This window comes from Tyto alba, unplaced genomic scaffold (assembly GCF_018691265.1).
Source record: "Tyto alba isolate M040663 unplaced genomic scaffold, T.alba_DEE_v4.0 Super-Scaffold_8, whole genome shotgun sequence".
In the NCBI taxonomy this organism is placed as follows: domain Eukaryota; kingdom Metazoa; phylum Chordata; class Aves; order Strigiformes; family Tytonidae; genus Tyto; species Tyto alba.
In genome coordinates, this window is record NW_024881329.1 from 7,889,903 (window position 1) to 7,914,220 (window position 24,318).

Below are 24,318 nucleotides of genomic sequence, written 5' to 3' on the forward strand. Positions count from 1 at the left end.
GTGTCAGGTCTCACTCCAGCCACAAGTGGACAAAGCATTAACCATCCAGAAAGCTGCAACCACTGCTGGGGAACACAAAAAATAACCCACGCAGTCCTGTCAGTTGGATAACTTCTCATGTCTTTCTCCAAACACTTTGGATGTGAGCTCTTTGAAAATAAACGTGCAGCGACATTTAACATAAGATTGGACTGACTGACGTGGACTTACCATTTTTCCTCCTGGAAGTTGGTTCCTTCGGGCTGTGGGGGTGTCCCTCACCAGACTGACATAGAGAAATTTCCCCAGCCTTGAGTGTGCATGATCTGTCAATAAAAAGAGGCTTTCAGTTACACAACGCTGTCAAATAGCACCTTTTACAAACACTAAATTCAAGTTAAAAATGTCACAGCAAAACAGGAAAATCACCAAAGAGAAAACTGCCTGTGAGGCATTTTATTGGTGTGCCTTTTGAAAAATAAAAATTCCTGGCACATTGCTCTGGTTAAAGCCACAGAAATCAGAACAGAACTTCTCATTCAGGCCCAGTCATTACAGATATTGGGAGCAGCCGAATAGAAAGAGACCCATTTTCTCCACTTAAACTTTGTCTTTCATATATACATACATACATAAAAATCCCTGTTTCATTGTAAAAATCATAGGTGGATGTCCTTAAGGCTGTGTTTAGAATCACTGTGACTTTACACTGCAGTTTATTCCATATATTTCCATCATTTTGAGTCACACTGTTCAACTTCCTCCTTATTCTTAATAGATTAATTTGCGATTGCTCCCTCGACATTTCAGCCTTTCATGATGGAGAGCAATTCCTCTCATTTCACTCATCAAGGCTCCATATAATAATGAAAGTTCCCATAGGTCACCTCTGTTGCGCCTTATTTCCTTAACCCCTTTAGCCTTTCCCCCTGATGAGTGTTCTTAAACCTGGAGCTGTCTGGGCTAAGGCAAAAATAAAATTTCTCCTGCAAGGCAACTGCAACTGAATCCATATTGCATCAGTTCTATAGAAAATGTGACTATAGCCATGAGATTTCAATTCTCTGACACCTTTACATTGTCATACTATCCTATCTGTTTTTTCTAAGCAGTCATACACACAGAACTGCTGGGATTTTTCTCTAATAACCTCAGGTCTCTTTTTTCTCTGGTACACTGAATAATATGAACTCTGCTGTGGTTCACTAGCTCTAGACTTACTGTTATAGCCACTAACAGATCCAAATCCTCCTCAGCTTGGTAAGCACTGCTTCTTACTGTCTGCTTAATCTTTATATTTGGCAGAATAATCAATGTCTGCTATTTTACTTGTTATAATCTTTCAGAATAAAATTGTTAGGCAAGATTTTGAGCTTCTGTAAGTTGGTATGTCCCTAGAATCACTTCACTGGTCCAGCTTCACACATTAAATAGATGCTTCAAAACAAACCTGGAGGGCAAGCTGCCAATCTGAATTTTCCAGTTGTTACTTATGACCAATAGCTGTTTCCTAAATTGTGGCCCTGCTTCATGATTTACATTTATGTAGGGGATAGTCCCAACACAGCCTGCAGGCAGGCAGACATGCTCATGCACATTGGAAGAGCTGCGGCTCTGGGTGTGAGAGGTAGATGAAGGTGTCTAAAAGTAGCCCTGTTCTCCCAAGAAATCCACATTAAAAGAACAAATTGTGTATTTTTTTTTTAAGGAACAATTTGTCATTGCACCATACTCCAGGATCTCTCTTCTTTTGTGCAATCTGCCTGTTCCACAGAAAACAAAATATTTCTGACCAGTGATAAAGCACTAAATAAAACAACTGTCATTCACACGCACAGCCTTGAAGGCTGTGCATCTTTAGGGGGAGGAGACAATAGTTAGTTCAAAGTAATTCCGTCCTGATTGGGTTGGGGATAATTTTCTGGCAACTAAGGATGAGACTGAAACTAAAAAAATAATTTCAAATAACCATGAAAGAGTCACAGGACAGCAACACCTTCTGGTCTCTAGAGAGCTGGAATTGATTTCAACTGGTCTACCACTTAAATGGAGAAAAGCTATTATCCCATCACTAAGGCTCTTGAGCCATTCAGTCCCAACTTGAACCAATTTTTTCTTCAACAAGCTCTTTTACATATCTCACTTAGCCCACAATCTTTATGGGAGAAGCTTATCACACAATTTGTGTAAAAAGATAAGTGCCTCTCCCCTTTCAATTTCTGTTTATTCTTGGGTTTGTTGCTAACATGACAGAACTATTAATCATGTTCCTCCTCTCCTTATGGAACCCCATTTTTCTTGCTACTATTCACAAAATAAGACAATTTCTTAGTATTTTTTGGAAGAAGACCCTGCCTAGAAGCATATGTTCTAGAGACTTTTTTCCACATAAATGTAAATTTATTGCCCTCAAATGTTGTAGCACTCATTGGTATAATGCTGATACTTCATCAATAACTCTGCAGGCCAACAGGGGTCAAATCTGGGATTTGCAGATTAAGAACTGAGTATGGCATTGCTAAGGATCAAATTTGCAAAAGTAGTCTTCATTTTTAGGTGCATTCATGGGCACCAAAAGGTGGACACAGTGCCCACAAGTATATGAAGAAGCTATAATTAACAATTAAGAATGTCTTAAAATTTAGGTCTTTGGTGTCTGATACTGGAGTTGCAAAAAATTAAGACATCCATACTGGAAAGCCATTTTTGAAAAGGGGACTGCAAATGAGGCCATCACATCTGTGGCAGAGCAAAGCTGAGGGCCAGCAGGTCAGAGCTGCAGTTCGATAATGGGGCCACACCAGCCCAGCAGAAGAATTCTTTCTGGTGAGAATGCAAACATGTTCACGCTCAGAACTCTCAACTTCTCTAACTGTTTTTCCACTATTCCATGAACTCAGAGGAGCCTGTTTTGTCTACTTCGTGGTTTCGCTTCCTTAAGCATTTTCCCTGTAGTTTCTCTCACCACTGAATTTACTCAACATCCTCCATCACTCCCAGAATTAGGATCCACGCCTTTGAAAAACCTGTGCTTTCTTCATTTCGGGCAGTTAATCCCCCTCCCGCTCACCCTCCCAGTTACACTGCCAGAGCAACACTACTTTGATACTGTTCCTCTGGCAGCAATTAGAATCAAATCAGCACCAGGCTGTTTATAAAAAGGGATGTTGCTATAATGACACTATCAATTCTTCCAAACAGTGTAGCTATTTATCAAGTGATTAAAGTAGAGTAACTTACTCCAGTTTTACTAGCCTGTTTTCCATTGGAACTTAAAAGGTTTTACTGCCTCAAGTATGGCACTTGGACTGCTAATAATTTCGATTTTATTACATTATCATATTTTTTAGATTTATTTCTAGGTTTTGCATAAGATTCAAATTGTTATCCAGTTTATAAAATAAGATAAATTTATCTTGGTCAAAAATCACATTAAGATAATTATCTTCCCCTTTTGGCAGATAATTTTGTTTGCAATATATGGAGAATGCTTATTTTGGGGGGTTTGGTTTGTTTTTTTTTTTTTTTCTAACCACTCATTCTTGCAAAAGTGACTATTTTTTTCCTGACACAGGCAACTCTATCTCCCTCTCACTGTCAAGAGCTGTCATGTCTCCTTCCGTTTCCCCCTTTCCATTAGGGGAAAACCAAACACAATGTGCCTGCTCTTGGCTTGCCCGCAGGCTACCATGGTCACCTGTATTCCGGGCAGGCACAGCAGGGCTGACCCGTCCGCTGGTCGTGCTGTGCCGTGGTGTCGGGGGCTGGTGGGGTGCGCTTACTCAGGCAGCCCCACACTGCGGTGCAGGTAACGCTTATCGGAGCGGGGTGTTGGCCATACGCACACCAACAGGAGCCGGGACAGCCTCTTCCCCTACCAACGTGCTGCGGTATGCATGTAGCTTCATTGCGCTCCTCAACAACTCCCTGCTTCTCTCTGTTAATGGAAATGTTAATTGCTGATAGCCTACAGAAGGGACCACTTCTTAAAGAATGAACGGAGGTCACTGGCTGATTCCTCCTCCCTCCGCCCTCTCCACCAAGCCCCGGTATCCCTGGAACTGCTGCACTGCCTCCCCTCAGAAGACCACACTTCTCCTTCCAGGCTGCAGCTAACAATTGCCTGACAAGGCAATTCAGAGCCAATGAAGCCAGATACTGAGTATCTGCTAAAACTCCCAAATTATCAGAAAGATACTACTTATCAGATATCAGAAGAAAGTTGCAGCAACTAAGCCTCGAGTAAGCAAATCACGCCTGCCCTCTGCCCTGCCCACAGGGTCTCTGGGGAAGGTTATTTATCTGAGCTTTATCTTCAAATACTTGGATGTCTGTCTTGAACAGCCACAGCACCTTGGCCCTAGGATATCTGAAAAGCCACCTGTGATCTCCATTATTAGCACTTTGATTAACTGAAATTAGATTTTTCGCTTTATGGGAAATTTTGATACTTAAAAAGCACAAATTCACTATTAGATCAAATCCGTAAGAGATTTTTTGGTGAAAAAAACCCCAAATAGTGTTTGCTTAGGAGAAAAAAAATCAGCTTCAGGAAAGTTAAAGTTTCAAATTTTATTTAGAATGCATGGGGTTTTCTTTGTGCCTATACAGCATTATTATAAAATTTATACCATCCTGCTTTAACTTGACATCAATAATTAGTTAAAATAAAATAGCTCCCCCTACTTAAAAAATTATTAAGGGCATGTGTTGCTTAGTACAGATGGAAACCCTGTTACGCAATAATGTAAGTGGCACTCTGGTATAGAAAAAGGATAGTGATACCCTGAAATTTTAATAGGATAATCAAGGATTTTTCAATTATTCTAATTCGCCAGTGTATCAAGCACTCATGACAGAAGTACCAACAAACAGACACTAGGTAATATCCAAAAGGTTTTGAGGTGTGATGCTGAAATATGAACTTTTTTTGAGTTATATTATTCACATTTCTCAATATCTAATGTAGCCTAGGAGCTTTACAAAAGCAATTCTCTTCCTCTATTTTTCCCCAATTCTTGCTTAAGGGCCCAGGATCGTACAGGGTGCATCCCGTCTTTTTTCTGCTTTAATGCAGGCAGAGAAAAAGAAGCAATTCAAAATTGGAGAACACCTAGGAAAAGTCCCAAAACAGAACTAAAACAAATTTTCTTTAAAACATTCAGGCTCCATTTCAGTTTGGGATTAAAGTGAAGATCAGTTTACATATTTGTGTTATTTCTGATGACAATTGTATGGAATATATACAGACAGAAATTGATCCATTTCTAGTGAGTAAACATCTACCTTTCTCCTCACTCTTGCTCAGAACCCAGGTGACATTAAACCCCCTTTGTGCCACCCTCCATGGCCACGCGGCCATCAACATGGGGACAACACACACAAGACAGAAGCCAAGTGCGAGGGAGGCAGCTAAGACTCCCTGCAGTGAGAATGGGTTCAGTTCTGTGGATTTCAGTGCAGTCATAGAGAAATCACACCAACGATTTGTATAAATCAAAATCCAGACTGGCTGGCAACAAAGTTTGACTGCTTTGCATATACTGTATCTCTGAACATTTTTTTCTCTTGTAATGACATGGTGAAGAAACTGATGATCATAAATATGGAGTGTATCACCCTGTCCTTTAACTCCCTCCTTATTGCTTTTGCAACATAATACATGCATCTCAAATAAATTAAACGTGTGACATATAAAATCAGTTCATGTTTTTGGGGGGTTGTCAAAATCCTGGGAAACCAAAACGTTGAAAATCACTTGTCAAAACGTTCTGGAATGAAGTAGTTAAGCTGTCATCGACAGCTTAAACACTGTTTATTTGAATATGTAAAGCAACTTTTTGAAAAAAACAAAAGTACAGAGTCTGTTGATCAGAGTTCTTTCTCCAGACATCTTAATTCTGCTTCCCTGATCTCCCAGGAAAGAACATTTCACGTGAAGTGCAAGGCCATATACACCAGCAGTGAAGTACATTGCTCTGCTCTACTGACACAACTGATTTGACAAAGTATGGCAATGGTATTACCATGGTACTATAGGATTATTACTCTGCAGTGCCCATTATTTGAAATAGAGTTACTCTGTGCTTACCACAAAACAGCAAGTACCATTTTGCTGTAACACAATAAATAACCCATGTCATCTCTGTATCTACACCTTTTGCAGGAACAGATACAGAGCCAATCTAAAAACAAATCTAAAAGTGCTATAATAATGCCGGAATGACATGCCTCTTAAGCTGTTTACAGCTGACAGACTAAGTGAAATGGTTTGACAAGGAAGAGCACAGTATGTGTTGACAGCCCTGCTTAGTTCATATTTGAAAGGCAAAATTAAAGTCATACTTTTACAAGGTGCAGAATTCTGCTCACTTGAAGGACATTCTCTTAAGCAAGGCATGGTATTAAGTCTCTGCCATCCTCCTCCTCCTGTCTCCCATTTTTATGTGTAGGCCACTAAGTGGCCTACCTCAAAAACCAGTCCTGACTCCCTATCTCAGTAATTGCTTGTGAAAACGTATCATTTAGAAAAGTATGGAGAAAGCAACAGCGAGAGCAGCCATAAATGTTCACCCTCCGTAATTTAAAGGAGCATGGCAACATATGGGCAGCATTTGGCTTTTCTTACAGCAGGCAGCACCGTTAGGAAAGAGCAAACATCAAACAAAGGCTAAGTACAAATCTCCTCTATCCACAGAGACACCTTTCATTTGATTACAGGATATGAGAGAAAAACATAAAAACATGGTGAAACCTAAAAAAAAGTAAATAAGAGCTAAGATAGGTCAGAGGAAAGGGCTGGAGGTAGGCGCTAGGCAAAGCAGACCACTTTGGCAGTACTTGCTCAGCTCTAAGGGAAAGGGAGCGGGAAGGCTCAAAGGACAAATGGTGGCATATAGATGGCTTCTCATTTTTCCCTTGCCCTTGCTTATCCTATGGGCTAGCAGTAACCAGAGGCTGTCGGCAATTCACACAGTGGCCAGCTTGAGAGTAATTTGATGGGCTCAGTCCATCTGCTATTGAAGAGGTTTCTTCACTTTAAAAGTTCTTGTTAATACTTGGCCCCTCACTGTTAGAGGCCATGGTAAACCATGAACATTTCACCTTCCCTCCCACTTTGAGCGACAGTGACTCTGTTATCACAGGGCAGATGCCCTGAAAAGGGAAAAGCCAGTGCCTGCTATTCCTTTTCTGTGGATAAGCCCAGAGGTTCAGCTGCTAGCAACGCCAGTCAGTCCAGCTCTTTTAATGAGCCCTGTAATTGATGAAAATGAGCTCAAAGTTGCCAAATGAAATCATCTCACTGAGGGGAACTACCAGGAAAGCATTAGGAATATTCTGCACTTGGAGGCACAGGATGCAGTTACCATTGCATTTACACTGGACTGACTCTACCAGCTCAGCTGACCAGGACCAAGGAGCTGCGCTGTCAGTGTTCAAGAGCAGCTCAGCTGCTGGCAGCACCTTCCTTACAGGTAAGTGGAGAGCTGGATCCAACTGTAACCTTAGTCCAGGCTTAGTATGCAGTGGCTCCCAATAGTTTCAGTTGCAGGTTCATGCCTGGAGCCCACTGGCAGATCACAAACAGACTGTTCAAAACTTCTGGTTGAGCTGTGGTTCAGGAATCAGAACGGTGCTGAGTGGAAGCGTTTTTTCAAACTAATGGAAGTTTTGCCTACATATTTCTTCCCACACATGAAGGTCATCAAATGTTTGTGTGCCAAATGTTAGAATTGATGCTATCCTAATGAACTCTGAAAACATTTTCCTGTCAAAGCAAATAGAACAAGTTGACATCACTGATCCCAGCATCGACCAGAGAGGAAAAACAAACAAACCATCAGTTAAAAAACCAGAGGGGTTTTTTATGCTTTAAGTTCAAGGATGTGAGTCCAGTAGTGCAATGACAAACGGGAGCATGATGCAGATGACAAAGGGGTTATTCTCACAGCAAAGGAAGTCGGTCCTGAGGAAAAGAGATTGCCTCAGCATCAAGGTCAGCAATGCCTGGGCACTGCCTCCTCCTACCATGTGGCACACATGACAACCCTTATGTCTGAGCTGTGCTGGGTTATTAGTGTGCCACAGGCTAGGAGAGTCAAACCTACTACAAAACCCTGTCAGAAGTTGCAACCTGATTACACTCCTAAAAAGCAAGCCAGCAGCTCTCAGCTTGTCTACCAAGTAAGTTTTTCTTTCTTATTGGAGCTGCCTATCCTTGTGGCCTCCTCCTCCATCTCCCTGGGGATCTCCCAAATCATACATACAAGTATAACCCATGGAGTGGCAACCTTGCTACAATTGGATGCAAGTACAAATGAAGCGTATCTTACAGTTATGCTGCTAAATTGGGTTTGGGGGGACTCAAACTCACTTCTTCCTTCTAACACATGATTCCTGTGTATCCCTTGGCAAATCTGTAAAACCATTCCACATGGGAAATAATCATACCTTCTCGTTTGTCTTCCCTGCTCGGTCAGAAATTTGGGACAGGGTTCATCTTGCTGTGCACAGTTTCTAGCACAGAAGTGCCTGGTCACAATCTCTCTAGGTAGCTCTGTGGTTCAGTATACAACTTATTAAAGCTGATTTTACTATTCACATGGTACAGAGGAAAATATAGAGACTTTCTGCAGAGTACAACTGCAAGCCTAGTGAAAGCAGCTAGGTACCAAGCACTGATGAAGTTTCCAAATGAATGTTGCTCCTCACCTGCTTTGGTCATTTTGTGAAGGAGATTTTTTTACTAAAATTGCTACAGGATGGAGGTCCTGTTGAAAAGTACAGTGTTAAATTTGGGAATAATGCCAGAGGAACCAGAGCAGAATTAAAAAGATGAAACATATTTTCTTGTTCCCTACATCAAACACATTTCCATTGTATTTGCTGTTTTAATTTGCAGTTCTCCCATGCTCACCCTGTACCATCACCCATGTTTTTTGAATTGAAAGGTATTATCTCAGCTTCCATTTCTCCAAAAGTCAGTTCTAATCTCAGTCATTCTCCAGCCCTGCAGTTTTCCTTCTCCTTGACAAGCCTGACCACTTAAATTTCTATCAGCTCAGACAACGTTTACCCACACCCCTTTGTGTTCCTATCTCATTTCTTCCCCTTCCAGTTTTTGTGATGCCATCATACATCTATGCCAGCACACAAACATGCAGCAACAGACATATAGATCCTGACTGTATTCAGGAAAGGGGAAAGGTTGAAGTGAATAACATCCTGCGTATGAATGATTCCCTTGCTTGCTATACTACAGTGAGCTGTGCTTTCATATACTGTGATGGATGTGAGTTATGGGTCACTCCCTCACTTGTGAAAATAAATGTACAACACTTGCCAATTGTTATACTGTATATTACAAAATTCTACCACTTAAGATTTATACACTTAGTAAACCAATCACACAAACAATACAGGTGCAGCACAATGGCTCTACTACTGGTCTTTTCTTATTGAGACAGACAGATGCAGAAGCACCCTTAGCAATAAAGTGGTGCTACATTATCCAGAGGGGGACATTTTATGGACAAATAGTTTATCATATCCAGAGTTTGCCTTGGGTGCAGTGGACTTAGCATGTGTTAAGTAATGCTTAAGTGATTCGCTGAACTGGCCTAATAGCACAAAACACTCCTGGCTCTATTTGCTTATAAATATATTTCAAGGCACTGATTGAAGTCTGTAGTGCCCTAAATGGTCTGGGACCCGGTTACTTAAGAGATATCATCTCTCCTTATAAATCTTATGTGGTAATTCAGAACCACCAGTTGTTCTTGCTTTCTCTACCTAGGTGGACAGTGGGGTGTCTTTAATGGGAGATGCATGAGCCTGGAACCTGTCCTCATCAGCCTTCATACACAACAATGCTTCAGAGGACTATTTCAAGGAGAAATATGAAGCTGGTCTATTCTGTGTGACAAACATCCGTTATTCTCAAGTGATCTTTTACATCGTGTTAGCGACAGAGGGCCTGGCTATGACTGGCCATGTGTTCAGGAAAGCTATTCCAGAAACCTTTTTCTCTTCCTCCTATAACCACAGAACAGTTCAAGGGCTTAAAAATCACACTCTCACATGTGGACTCTCACTGTCTGCAAAGTCTGAGCTGTCCTGGCATCCAGGTAATGTCACCAGAGAAACTGGAAACCCTTGCTGATCCCAGCTCCAGTAAGACCCCCTTGAAATACTCACAGTGCCACTGGCACGTCTTAGCTAATGAGAGTGGGTCCTGGCCACTTGTATTTTATTTACAGCCATGTGCTCCATTTCAGGTTCATTTTAACTGGCGTCAGCTGCTGAAGCACTGGATGCCCTTATCTGCTTTCCTCAAGGGAAACAGATACATAAAGTACATAAGGTTGCAGGTTTTTAAGATTAAATGCTATAAACACAGATCAAATTATATGCTTTTTATCCCTTTAAGGAACTCTAGTTCATGGCATTTTGTTCCAAGTTTCCAAAATAATTTCTACTTACATTCGCATTTAGCATTTAAAGTATAGCAAAGAGGGAATGCATTTGCAGACATAACTGGCAACAGAGAGCTCAGGTCTGCCTCCAGCTACCCCCAAACCTCAGAAGGCAACAGAGGAAACAGCCAGGGCAGCTGATCCCACCCAGGGCAGGGCTGCACAGGCCTCAAGGTGGGGTGCCAGAGGGTTCCCCAGCAGTGAGGAAAGGTGATGTCACACAACCTCTTCTCAGAACCAAAAAACTGACACTTAGGAAAAACAACAAGGAAACCATTGCCTTAATCTCTGTTTCCATGATGCCTTCAAAGACTGACTGGTCACCTTCTTGAGAGGAAGCTTGATTACTTGTCTTTTCAGTAAGGCTGCCCTGATGAAAAGGGACTGAGAGAGTCAAATAGCCACCCACAGGATAACAGCCTCAGTGGGTTGTTTTGCTGTTTTGCTTTAGTTCACTGGCTTAAAAGGGTCAACAACCTTCATCCCAAGGACCCTATTAGAGAAGTAGGTTTGAGTAAAACATATAATTAACCTTTGGAACTCACTGTAGCAGGATATTGAGGAAGCATATGAGAGAGATTTTCATTTTTTAAAAAGGATTGTATATAAGCAAATCCAAGGATACAATCAAATATTATCAGTATTTTCACTACAGAGAATTCACTGGTAACAGCCACTAAGCACTGTGCTGGGAATCAAGAACAAACAAAACCAGAGTCTAATAATAAATTCTTCATTCATCAAATGGTAGGTGAACACGATGGGCAAAACCAGTAAGATGAATCCAGACTGCTTAAAATCTTCAGAACAGCTGCTCACAGAGGCAGGAATAGAAACTAAAGTTAGAAAAAGAATATTTGACCTATTCCATTACGGTGATTTTTGTGTCCAGCTCTTTGCTTCATGTCTACTCACTTGCTAGCTCCCAAGCGATGGCCCTTCACATCTTTAGAAAGATTAACCAAAACTACATAAACCCCAGGCTGACCACAAAGGCTTAACAGGCAAGTTGAAAGCAGTATATGTATAGAGAAGACTTCAAATGGAAAGAATTGGGAACCAACTGAAAACATTTTATTTTACTATGCAGGAGACTCAGATGGCTGAGGTGAAGAAGAACCAGCCAACTGACAAACCTATCCGAGAATGACATCCTTTAAGTGACTTTTGTCATATTTAGAAAAAAAATGCAACATCCTTGGGTTAGAGGGACAGGGCAGCAGACATGAGACGTGAAATACTTGTAATGTGCTGACATTTGGAGTACTCTGAAGCAGCAAGACTCACAACTCTCCTTCAAGACAGAGAAGGTCTGAAATGTGCAGCACATGCTGAACCATCAGGGTTATGGCAGCAAGAGGGTGTGGTAAGGATCTGTGCAAACGGGATGCCACAAGTTCTCCCATTTTATTACAATTACCATCAAAAACAAGCAAAGCAAGAAAACACAGCTTTAGCCCCACTGGGTGAACTTATCAGAGAGGCAGAAATTGTGTGCAATTGTATTTCTAGCGCCATGTAACTACCTGGCATTCACAGGGCCCTATTGCCACCAGTGTAACTCATCCTGGATCCCTCCACATCCATCAATCTATTCCAGTTTTGAACAAGTAAGCCTTTAGATTTGATCCAAAGGATCTTCACAAGCTAACAAAAAAAAAAAAAAAACAATTGTAGTTTTGGCTTTAACACTTCTCTATACAAAGCCAAAATGTCGTCATGTGTAGTGGTGTGGAAAAAAAAAACAACTAACAAAAGCCCCTACAGCCTTGTGAAACACAGAAAGGGAAACTATGCTGTGAGCTCTGACAGTAATAAAAACATAACTGGATTGATTCTAGAGAATTTATTGAACAAAATTTAGTTAGGGTCTTTTTGTTTTGTTTTGTTTTGTTTTAATGATTGTACACCACTTAATTTTTATGAGCTCGATTATGCCTTTAAGGCACATTCCAGCAGAGGGTTGAGGTGAAAAAGCCTCTCCAGGGAGGATGCAGCAGAAGAAAAAGCCTCTGGGATGTGCAGGAGTTGAGCTAATCCTTTCTAGGCATGTGTTAGGCATTACCTACTTGCAGCTCTCTCACTTCCCAGTGGAAAAGCAAATCTGTGGGCCCATGGCTAGGAATTTTCTGCCTCCTCTGGCACACTGCGCCCAGGTGCGAGAGAGCTGATCCAAACCCTCCTTCAGGCATAACAGCTGCAGACTTTTGTTGTGAAAAAGTTATTCAACTTGGAGACCTGGTCCCTTCACCACCACTCCATCACCAAAACCTGGGCTTTCTTAGGAAGGATAGAGATCATGTGCCTCCTGTAGCCCAAGGCAGCCAGTGCTGGCAAGTTTGTTTTTAAAAACTCTAAATTGCTCACTCTAGAGAATGTATCATGACTTAAAACATTGAAAATACTGAACTCAGACCTAAGAATTAACTGCTTCTCTTACCTGCCCAACAGACCAAGCCATAACTAACACTGAAGGTCATGAAGTCCTTTGACCCCTCTCCTTCCCCAGTGACAGGAACAAGAACAAGGGCTGGTGCAAGCTTAATTGGGTAGGGGGATGATTGAGCAATATTATGCAGCCCTATTACACTAACCTCTTTACCCCACTTCAGCTTAACTCTTTCCTGAAGCAGAGACCAGAGCTCTGCCTTTTCAGAAGGCACTATGCAGCACTAAGCCCAAGGCCTACTGTACCTCAGCCTCCTGATAAGCAGGTGCTGCTCCATCCACTTGACTTGCCAAATGAGAGGACTGTACACTTCCTTAGCAGAACAAGCTTTTAGTGCCTGAAGAAAACACTAAAAATGGCATAAAACATTGCTCATAGTATTTGGGATTCTTGGAACAACTTCAAAGCAAATTCTACCAGGTGCTAAAACTATTCCGATTTCTCAAATGCAGCTTCCCTTTCCTCAGAGTTGCTGCATATTGAAACGTGCACACATGTTTCCAGCAAATAGGTCCAAGTCCTTGCTTTAGTACATGAATGCAAAAACATTACCTTCAGACTTCTTTTTAGAAAGAATTTAGCAGTTCTAAAATGCAGTGTGCAACGCCTGGGCTTCCCAGAGTCCCTGCAGCAAACAACCAACCCCACCAAGGTCCGTGCAGCAACTAGGGCCCCAGCCCTTCTGGGGCGAGGGGCTGGCCCTGCTACCCAAGAGGTGCCACAAGCCGCAGCCTGTTTCTGAAGTGGCCCGGGAGTCTGCACGGCAGCTCCAGAGCAGAGGCAGGCCTCTTCCAGGACAGGCCCCTCGGCTGCTGCAGGCTGCCTGACCTCCCTAGTCAGGGCACAGCCCCATAACTTCACTCTCACCTTGACTCAGATTTTCGGGGTGACCACGCGTAGCCTGTGGTGCAGGGACAGCAGAGGGACAGACCTGCTGCTCATGTTCCTGGACTACGCCAGATGAGCTGCCCTGCATCCGCCCCTGCCACTTATCCCTGTACACAGAAGTTGCGTGTGTTGGACATTCAGCCCATGTTTTCCTTCCTTTTGCTCCTGCCTTCCCTCTGGTTTGAGTCCCAGTCAAACACCGCACTATAAGGAGTGTTTGGAAAGGTAAAAAATGTGAACTCTGGGCAGGTCAGTGGGGAAATTCAAACTGAATTTAGAAACAAAAAATACTCCCCCCACCTCAAGAACCAGAATAAATAAGAAATGTCCATATTTACTATTAACTTTTACAAATCACACTACCAAATGGATAAGCAAAATGACCAGGGCAGCTGGCAGTCCCACACTTCCTCTCCTGCTGATACTGAATTAGCAGCACCCTATATCACACCGCTCTCACGCAGCCCCTGGTGAAAAGCTGTCCCCACCGGTCCCAAGCATTGCTGCGTGCAGTCTCGCAGCGTTGCCACCCAGGAGGGCTCCTTCAAGGTGAGGGATAAAGGAACAGCAGGACTTATACTGTGTCTAATGTGGCACAAGGTTCCCTCAGCACAACGTGCCCCAGCTAATGAACGGCACTGCCCCAAGTGCAAACAAGCCAGGAAAGGTTCTGTTTTCAAAGCAAGCGTATTGCACTTCAATGAAGATTTTTTTTCCCCTAAAAAGTTTTAATATACACACTAAATTAAGCTTCAGAAAAGGGGACATTTCATCTTTAATCTATTTACTTCTGAATATTTAACATACAATTCTGGCACCAATCACCAGATTTAACTGGAAAATTACTCACTAATCTGTTTGCTTATTTGGAATAATTGGGTAGGCTGCCAGGGAAGAGGATTTCCTACCCTGTTTAATATCTCAGTTAGTAGTCCAATTTCAGCTTGGCGGCATAATTACTCTGACAGAGCTGTAGCCACAGGGCCTGTGAGTGGGGCTGCTTTTTAAACCGTAAATTATGGAGGATTAGCATTTATGAATTTTAAATCAGGGCTGTGGTAGGAGACACTAAAGCTGCTTAGAGCTTGCAAACCACTGCATTCAATCACCAGTCATTAACACATTCCTTCCCAGGACTTTCTGCAATCATATTTAAAAAAAAAGGTATTTCTAATTTGCTTTAGAATACTGTGGCTCTGTGTCTCCAGCATAACACCAGGAATAAGGAGATCCACTTTCCAGGAAAAAATCATCACAATTTAATCTGACCCTAATTTATCTCCCACATGAGATGTTAAAGGGCTGTCTCCTCTGTCTGATTCCTACTGTTTTTTTCTGCCAGATGGAAAACACGTGGTTTGATCCCTACTATACTTAAACAGTTACAAAAATTAAAAACTGATGAAAATCAGAGCTGAAGTGTGGCTGATCATCAGAGATCTGAACTCTGCCATGCCCCTAGCTCAGGAGCTTTGGCTTGTGAGCTCTCCACTGTTGTGTTTGCCTGTCGGGCTCACGATGAATCATTATGGGGTAAATCCTTCCTTTGATGTAGACATGTAACTTCTTTTAAGGCCAATGAGCGTTATGTACATGCACTGAGGGCAGAATATTTTATACCCTGAAGAAGTCATCTTAGGAAAAAAACTGCCAAAAATCACACTGCTTTGAACTTCGGAATTGCTCCACTCAGGAGTGTAAAAAGCTCTGAAGCCGTAAAACATGCATCCAAACGCAAATGCTGAGCCCTTCCTCCTCCTAAACACGTGCATTTCTCCTTCTGTGAGCCTACAATTCAGCAAGGTATATAAGCCAGTGCTTCACAGGTCTGTTTCAAAGACCAGACACACACATAGGAAACCCACAATTTTTACACTGAGAGTTTTCATATATTAAATTATATCTATGTATCTTAATAAAAATAGATAGATGATGGAGCCTCCTATTAAAAAACTGAACAAAGACATGAGTGAATGTTATATACAGCAAAATAAGAAAAGTTTAAAAAGGTGCCAAATTTATCAGAGTAAAACTTGATACAGCACCTGTCATTACAACCTGAAGAAAATACAGGCAATTTAAAAAGAAGCCTGACTGAACTCCTCCCACAGTATCCCTGTGTAATTATCTCAGAAACTCAGAAGAGCTCTGAGCTCCCAAAGCCACCTCCAGGAAGGGACATGAAGAATTTCCCTGCCATTGCGCAGTGATGGGGATTTGTACACCCTCCTCAGAGTCACTCAGCATTGACCTCTGACATAAGCAGGATACCAACCGATGATGCATTACGCTGCAATCAACAGTGCTATTCACTGAAGCAACTAGATGATTTAAGATTCCCAAACCTCATTGAAAGTCGCTGGAAATTAGGCACTTTGAAAAGTCGACACTTTTGAAAATGCCTTTTAATCTCCTAAATTACTCATGCTTTTGAAAACTTTACTCATGCTAAGTACTTTGGGGGCCTCAGTCAGTGAAAGCTAAACTAAAAGACGCTAAGGAAGGACCATTTACACAGAACCCTGCTCAGCTCTTATCTCTCCTCTATCCTCCTAGCAACAATAGACAGAAGGAAAGCAGAGCTCTTGGCAACACCAGCCCTATGCCAAGAATTTGTCTGACAGAGTGGTGGGTCCCTGGACCCTATTAAGGCTACTCAGACAGATGGATTTTCTTCCTTACTGCACCCAGAGTAGACTTTTTCTAGCTGACCTCCTCCCTCTGAAGACTGAGTATGGCACCATTTCTCCCCAAACTACGAGAAAGATGCAGTCCTTACTGCCACAGGAGGAACATTTTGATCACTCCTCAAACAGTGCAAACTGTCCATGCCTTAGGCACTAGCTCCATGCATTGCTCTTCCTTCTATCTCTTCTTGCCTGCACATGGCTGAAAAACAATTCTTCTTGTTGGTTTCCCCACAGTATTCTCAGTGACAATAACTGTGCGTGCACTCCATGTATATGCATACAACAGGGGGACACGTGTTATAAGTGCTGGGGGAAAAAAAGCATCTGTTTGGCACTCAGAGGCTGAGAGGTGCTTCTAAGTGTTTTCTGTCCCTTTGTGGAGCAGTGAGGGGGCAAGGGATGGACACGCACAGGTGACCAGGATGAAATGCTCCCCAGAGTATATATGCGACTTATTTAGTGCTGCTTGTCTAGATCATTAATTGAGATTTGGGTAGGTGGCAAGGCCTTGATGTAGAGCTAAGACTGAGCCTGGTGCGTGTCAGGGAAGGACTCACCTAGCCCCTAACAAACCAGATCAGTGCCCGACTTCTAAAAATAAGGGCTACTCTTTGCATGTAAGAACAGAGTGCAGCGAGCCACCTGCACCTTATCTAAAACACCTCTTCAAACACTCATCCATATCATTTATCATATTGTGGGAGGGGAAAGGGGCACAATACAAGGAAATGAAAAAAATCCTCTTCAGTAGCTGTGCATTATTTGAAAAAGCATCAAAAAGCAGGACATTTCCCAAAGGGCTGTTCAAGTTGGCTTTGGGAATGTTGCTGTGATCTCTGCAGAGACAACATAAGAGCTGCAACAGAGACTGGATCCAAAACTCTGACAATCAAAGTCTGAGAGGAAATAACAAAACAATTTGGACCCAACTTCTACAGAGCATCTCTAAGCAGCTTCAATTCCTTAGCATTTGGGCAATGAACTAGGTCATTTTCTTATTGCTCTCTATACTATGTAATTACCTCAAAATGTTTGCTGCAACAAGAAGTTACATTTTAGTCCTCATAAATCATAAAAAGAAGAGGAATATCCTCTACATTTAATGTTTATATTGTAATATTTCTAAATACATCCAAATCCTTTATCATCCCAGAGGGTTTTTCTCTGTGCCTCTGAAAGTATCTCAAAACTTGCAGAAGAAAACTCTTCTTCCACCACGGCAAGTATGAGGGAGGAGAGGTTGCACTGTATATATAAGCAACAGATATAACTTTGACTTGGAAGTCTCTCTTCAGTAGGCTTAATATGATTCCTCTGCCTGAGAAATGTATAATGTATAAAGCAATCCTGCCTGCCTCCTCCTCAAAGCCACCTGAACAATCTCCTTTCATTGGCCATGGGGCTTTACAAGGAACTCCTCCGTATAACCAGGTGGCTCGGCATATGGCCTTGCTTTTCTGCCATTGCAGCTAGAAGTATTTTAGCCTTATATAACTTTGCCTCTAAAAGGTTGGTTGCTGGCAAACAGAGTCATCACCATTTCCTCTGACACAGAAGATAATCCAGTATTGCTCTGGGTCCCTTCCAACACTGTACCCAGATTGAATCTTTCTTGCCTTATGCCTTTGTTGGGAAAACGGTCAATGAGGTGCAATGGACAAGAGAGTCCCTGAAATGACTCACTAAAGAGCTGCATTCAATCACAGGTGGTTATACTGAGCGTGGCATTGGTAGCGAAAGTGCAAAAATACTCCAGCGTACATTATTTAATTGAAGGGAAAGATGGAAGGTAAATAATATGGTGATGGCCACCAGCAACTAAATGGTTTTTTTCCTGACAGAAAAGTAAAAATCTTTGCAGATGCTGCTGCTGCATGAAGACTAGTAGCATGAGCTACATAGACCTCAATACTTGACAGGCTCAAAACCTGTATAATTTTACAGTTCTGCAAACCGTAGCCTCTTGGCAGTGAGATGGGAGCAGAGATCTCAGGTTACTGCTCTAAGGGAAGAAGAATCAGTTTAACTCATCTTACCCATCCAGAGCAGGAGTCCTTAATGGTTATGGAAGACAGGTTATATCCTTCTGCAGAAAACAGTTCCCAACACAACCTCATTCAGAGCATTTTACTGCCACTACACTACAGGCCACAGAGTACTCGCTTCTCAAGTCCTACTTCATGATACTTTGAAATCAAGTGTTTCACACTGGTTTTTATTGTACTTTTGGTCTTATGGCACAGGGTGAAACTGCTGTCTCAAAATGATGCAACATGCTGAATACTTTGCCATAACCTTTCATGTTCATGTGTGATTACCTTATTCCTATGGAGGCAGCTGAGACTATTTTCATTAGTGTTAAGGGGATAGCTAAAGAGTCAAATCACGTGAGTCACTTCTCATATACTATAGAGAGCATAATCCCATAAAGCCCAGGTTTAAAAATAATTCTCTCATTGGAAAACACAAGGGACTCATCACTGAAAAATATACTGGTCAGGACTGTAGATCTGTAGAAATTCTGTGAGACAGGAGATCAATGAGCATGCTACCTAATCACACTGCAGGCAGGAAAAGCCTCAGCACTGTCCTAGAAGCACTGGAGTCGCAGAAGAAATTTTGCAATGGTTTGTCCGTGCCTGTTGCATTAAGGAAGAGCAAAGGCAATGTGAATCCTGGGAAGACACCCAAGCTAGGTCAGAAGTACTCCATCCAGATACCACTACACAGGGTCAAATCTCAGATGTGCCTTATTTAAATGATAGAACTCTTCAGAACACATCTGTCTTGCTATAAGAAGTTGAATGCCTCCCTCTGCTTCTTGGTTTAACTTGAGGAAAAACAACTGAGGCAGGGAGAAGAGGCATCATCTCAGAGAATGTCATATGGAGAGATACTGATGTAAAAGTCTTTGAGCCTCATTTTCTATACAGGGCTTAGTGCACACACTTAGTACAGTGGACTCTGTACGAAATTGGGAAGTTTTTACTATGTTCAGATGGAAAAACACTTCGGCTGCAAAACCAGTATGTCCCTCATGTATCTTCTTGTACATAACAAAGATAATTTCTCCCACAGGTAAGCTGAGAGAACTAAAAGATCTTTTCCCTTTTGTCAATATCTGCCAGATGGTAGCAAGGTCAGATACTCCTAGGCATTGGAAATACACTACTGAAGGAAATGGCCCTGGAGAAAGGAGAGTGTAGTGTATGTAAATAGGGTCCTCTGGAGGGATCCTGCCCCAGCACCATTTCCTGAGCATCAAGAGAAGGCGGGGTGCTCTCTCTGCTCCTCCTAAAGCTCCTGCTGCTAGTGGACTCAACTCTTGTTTCTACATTGTGAAGCTCCAAAAAGTCTCCCTTAGTCTTCCAGACTTCAAAACACAGGAATTTTTAAGAGCGAGACTACTGGACTGCAGATTAAAACTGATCATTCACACCGAATGGATCCCAAGTCCAATTCACAACTGGCGTGACTGACTTCAGTGCAGCTAAACTGATTTATGCTGCCTGAGGATCTGCTCTTCCACAGTTAGTGACATCTCAATTTCCTTTTTAATAAGCAACAGGCCCTGTTATAATGGGATATATGGAAGGAAAGATGTAAAAGCTTATAATGTGAAAATTGATTATCATGTACTTTAGACTATTTCCTGCTGTGTCTTTTGTTTTGGTATGTATGTTTCATTTCATTACTTTGAGCTGTTTCACCGTCTCTGAACTACACTATGAAATACATTAATTATCTCATTATCTTTGGGGCAGAACCTTCAGTCCTTCTTAAAAACCATACTCACTCAAAACCTTCTTTGGACTTCATTAGAGATTCTAAGTGTTATGAGAGAGACAGGACTGCGGCTACATCACAACACACACTAGTTAAAATTTTGGTTCTGTTTGCGCTTCTACAACTTAAAAAACAAACAAAAAACAAAACCAAAAAAAACAGCTCAATATGTGTTTGCCTTTTTTTTTTAATGTTCAAAATAAAATTGCTCTCAGGTTTCCAAATCATATGTCAAAGTGTGAACCCACAAGAACTTTTCAAGGTTTAGACATAAACTCCCAAAATAGAAGAGAAGAGAATGGAAACGACAGGTGACTTTACTTATAGCCCTATGAGAAGGTGCCACAGAAATATGGCAATGTCGGCATCCTGAATTAGCCTCTATATCAGATAAAAATGATCTAATACTTTTATTTTCATAAATAAATCTTAATTAAGATAACCTCTTCTCAAAGCATAAAGTAGAGGAAGGTAGAAAAAAACCTACAGAAAAATCTTTGTCACACACTCTCCCACTTTGAATTTAGGATCGGGTTGGGGTCATTTTGTAAAGAAAATAATGTTCCAGGCCTATCACAATTTGTGAAAGTCAGGTTAGAGTAAAAGCAAAATTCCCCACCGTCCTCACAAGATTTCTTGCCCTGTTCTTTTGTGAATACGCTAGAATGGGTGATGGATGGGAGGCTGCCCCTTTCTAGAGTTCTTGCTGTGTTTTGTGATAACTCATTATATTTCTTTCTTTACAAATAGCCCCATTAACGCTCCAGAATTGAACAGAATCATAAAGCTTGAAACATCCCACTCCTATTCCAGTAGAGCTTGAGGTATTGTTTCATGAATTACAGAGCTGCCAAAACCTGATTTATCCAAGCGAAGCCTTCAAAGCCGAGTCACAGATATTTATTTATTTATTTAGGATTGTAAAAGAAAATATTTTTTACTGAGATAAGGATGATATAACCTAGCTACAGCTTTATTTAAATTGAATTATGTGTCTTTTATATTTCTTCAACAATATGGTTGATGGAAATGTTTTAGTCCTTGTTTTTTTGGGGCTGAACTAAAAACCTTATTAAACCATTTATAAAAAATTTACAAAACAGAAGAGAGTCAAGCTCTTTCAAAGTCTCTGTGGCCTCAATAAAACCTTATATATTCTGAGATTAGATGTCACCCTTAGTCAGATGATTCTAAACAAGACTACTATAATCGTCTCTGTTATGGAGATATTTATTTTTTGTCTGAAAAACTTCAAAGCAGGCCGTGACAGATAATCAAAATCAAAATTTGCATTCCAATGAGAGTTTCTTTTTAATAAAGAAGAAGAATTTTCACAGTTCTTCTGTAAAGGAGAACTGAGCTCACTTACTTTAAGGTTTGGGATGGGGGGGTTGATTTTCTGGGTTTTTTGTTTGTTTGTTTTTTAATATCTGCCATTCATCAATATTCAGTAAAGTTTTTGCTACTTTTGGGCAGAAATGATGCATCAAATCAAGAAACACATCAATGAAACATAACAATTTAATTTTTCTTCGGAATTTTCCCCAGAATAAATGAAACAGTCGGGGATCACCATCAATACCTTCCTGGGTGAGTGCTCCATGGAGACAATGTTTTCCTCTGGGAACTGGAGCTAGTTTTCTGTGGCAGCTGAGACTGCATGGGCAGTGAATGAACCTGCTTTCCTAAAGTGCATGCTTTTTGGAATATTTTTCCTTTTTGCATTGGTGGTGGCAGTGGGGAGCCCTGTCTGTAGACCAGGACGTCAGCATGGCAAACCCTGCATCACACCAAAATATCTATCTGGTGCTCTAAAGACATTTGTGACACCTCTGTATGGGCAGTTGAAGACACCGTGAGCTTGCAGGCACACACAAACACTCTCCCCCTTACAGGCCTGTATACACACAGCCAGGGCTGGCAGCTCACCTGGGGGGGCCTGGAACACTCATTTTGTCAACCTATCCCATTCCCACTGATAAATTGCTTTTGGAAAGGAGAGCCATTAGGTAAAAAATGCAGCACACCTCAGAGTGCCAAGACCACTGCTGGCCAGCTCTTTACAGTGGCTGCGCACAGATGAGGGAAGGTGCTTTGGCATTTCCAAGTAAAGCACCAGCCTGGCCCTTGGCCTTGCTGTAGCACGGATCTCTTTGTCCTTACAGAGTACAGTTGTTTCTTTCCTTTCAGTAGTATTAACAAAAAATGAGATACCCAGAAATAAAAACGCACTTAACACTGTTCATAAAACCATACTGGGGCTTCCACCAATGAATTAATGCTGAAATGGCGGCATCGTTCCCCTTTCTGATACAAACCTCCTCTAACACCACCTTCAGGAGTCCTCCCATCCTCCCAGGGACACACACAGATAAAAATGGCTGCATGTCTCACAGATGAGACTGCTGAGATCTTGCCTACCTGTTAATAGCTGACAGAAATGGAGAATTTGTAGACCCTGAACCATCAGTTTCTTCAGTTACTTATTTAAACCACAATTTACAAAACTCTTTGTAAAGAAGAGCTATGTGGAAATCAAGGACAGCTGCGGGAGGAAGGGTGAAAAGCAGCACAGTAGCGAGGGTGGTCTAGCAACTCTGCATCACTTTTGCCAAGAACTGAACAGCCAAAGGCTGAACAGAAACACCCATCAATAGAAATAACCTCAGGCTCACACTTACTGTCACTGTGGCTTTGTATGAGAGGAATCCACTTCATCCCCCGGGGGATGAAAGGCTGTGTAGGACAAGGTGCCAAGAAACTAGGTTCTTGCTGGTGGGACTTGCTGGAGAAGCAGGACAGCTATTTACATTTGTTTGGTATAAGCCAGAAGCAACAGCCACTGGAGAATATCATCTCACCAGCCCTAAACGGCCATGAAATACCTCTATCAGATATGGTGTTTGCTGGCAACTTTTGCCAGGGGCCTGGCAAGCAGTCATTGCTCTCAATGCCTCTCCTTCTCTGCACAACTCAGATGCAGACTTGTGTAGTCCCCTGTATGCAAAGCTGATTTTGTACCTCCTTTGTTATGTAAATGAGATACTAAAACACTTCTCAGATCCTCTAAGGCAAAAGGGCTGCCTGTGAACTGCAAAATCTCACTTCTGTGTGGCAGGCGGGTTAGCTGGTCCATCCAATCCCGTTCCAATTTGCTGGGATTTATTTTTACATTTCCTTTCCAGGCAATGCAGCCTGGCCCACGTTGGTTTTTATCCACTGTTGCACAATTGCTTTGTTAGCACCTCTTCTTATATACTAATTGTTTTAATAGTAGTCATTCCACAACAGCACTGTGTTGAAACACATATGAAGGAAACCTTAAAAAAAAAATTTGCAACTGCACAGAGTGCTTTGATATTCTGATCTCACCCCACTTAAGTACAGTTCTTGAAAGTGAAGGACACTGGTGTAAATCAATCCCAGTTAAATACTAGCTTTGCTCATTTGACAATGCAATGGGCACACTTGGCTGTGTTCACTAAAATCTTGTTTGATACCAATTAAGCCGTAAAAAAAATCCATTAATAGTCTGAATGCTTCTCAAACTCACTTTGCAATTTATTTTGAAAAGATTCAAATATGGATGAAACTGCAAAAATCTGCCAAAGATTCAGTGAAAAGGGGCTGATTTGGAACAAATGGTAGTTTTAATAACGATAAACCTCTGCATACCTTTAAAGTGGGCTCTAAATCTGTCTCTATCCTCTTTACACCTTTAACTTTATCCTGCATAAAGCACTACGCGCAATTTTCTTCTTGGAAATATCTCTTATAATTGAAACTTTCTTAAAGAGCTACTTAGCAAGAACAGTCAGATTTCAGAATATTAAATTCCTTTTCCTCAGGTACACCATCTCGGTTTCAGATGTTTCATCTGGAGTTTGTTCACTATCAGCCTTCATTTTGACAGGAATGTATAGCCAAAATCTTTGGAAGAGAAGAAAAAGAAAGAATATCTCCTCCTCAACCACACTATCATAGTACCTCATTGATCAGCAAGCTTCTATTTCATGCCTTGCTGAAACATAATTTTTGAGGCCATTACTCC

At 41.6% G+C, this 24,318-nt stretch overlaps 1 long non-coding RNA gene across 1 annotated transcript in view; it reads right to left on the minus strand.

Moving 5' to 3' along the window:
- The window catches only part of LOC116965069, a 181,974-nt gene that overhangs the window by 68,580 nt on the left and 89,076 nt on the right, over window positions 1-24,318 (minus strand). Inside the window, exon 3 of the long non-coding RNA XR_004409121.2 lies at window positions 211-305. This is a non-coding gene — a long non-coding RNA (uncharacterized LOC116965069). The remainder of the gene's footprint in view (window positions 1-210; window positions 306-24,318) is intronic.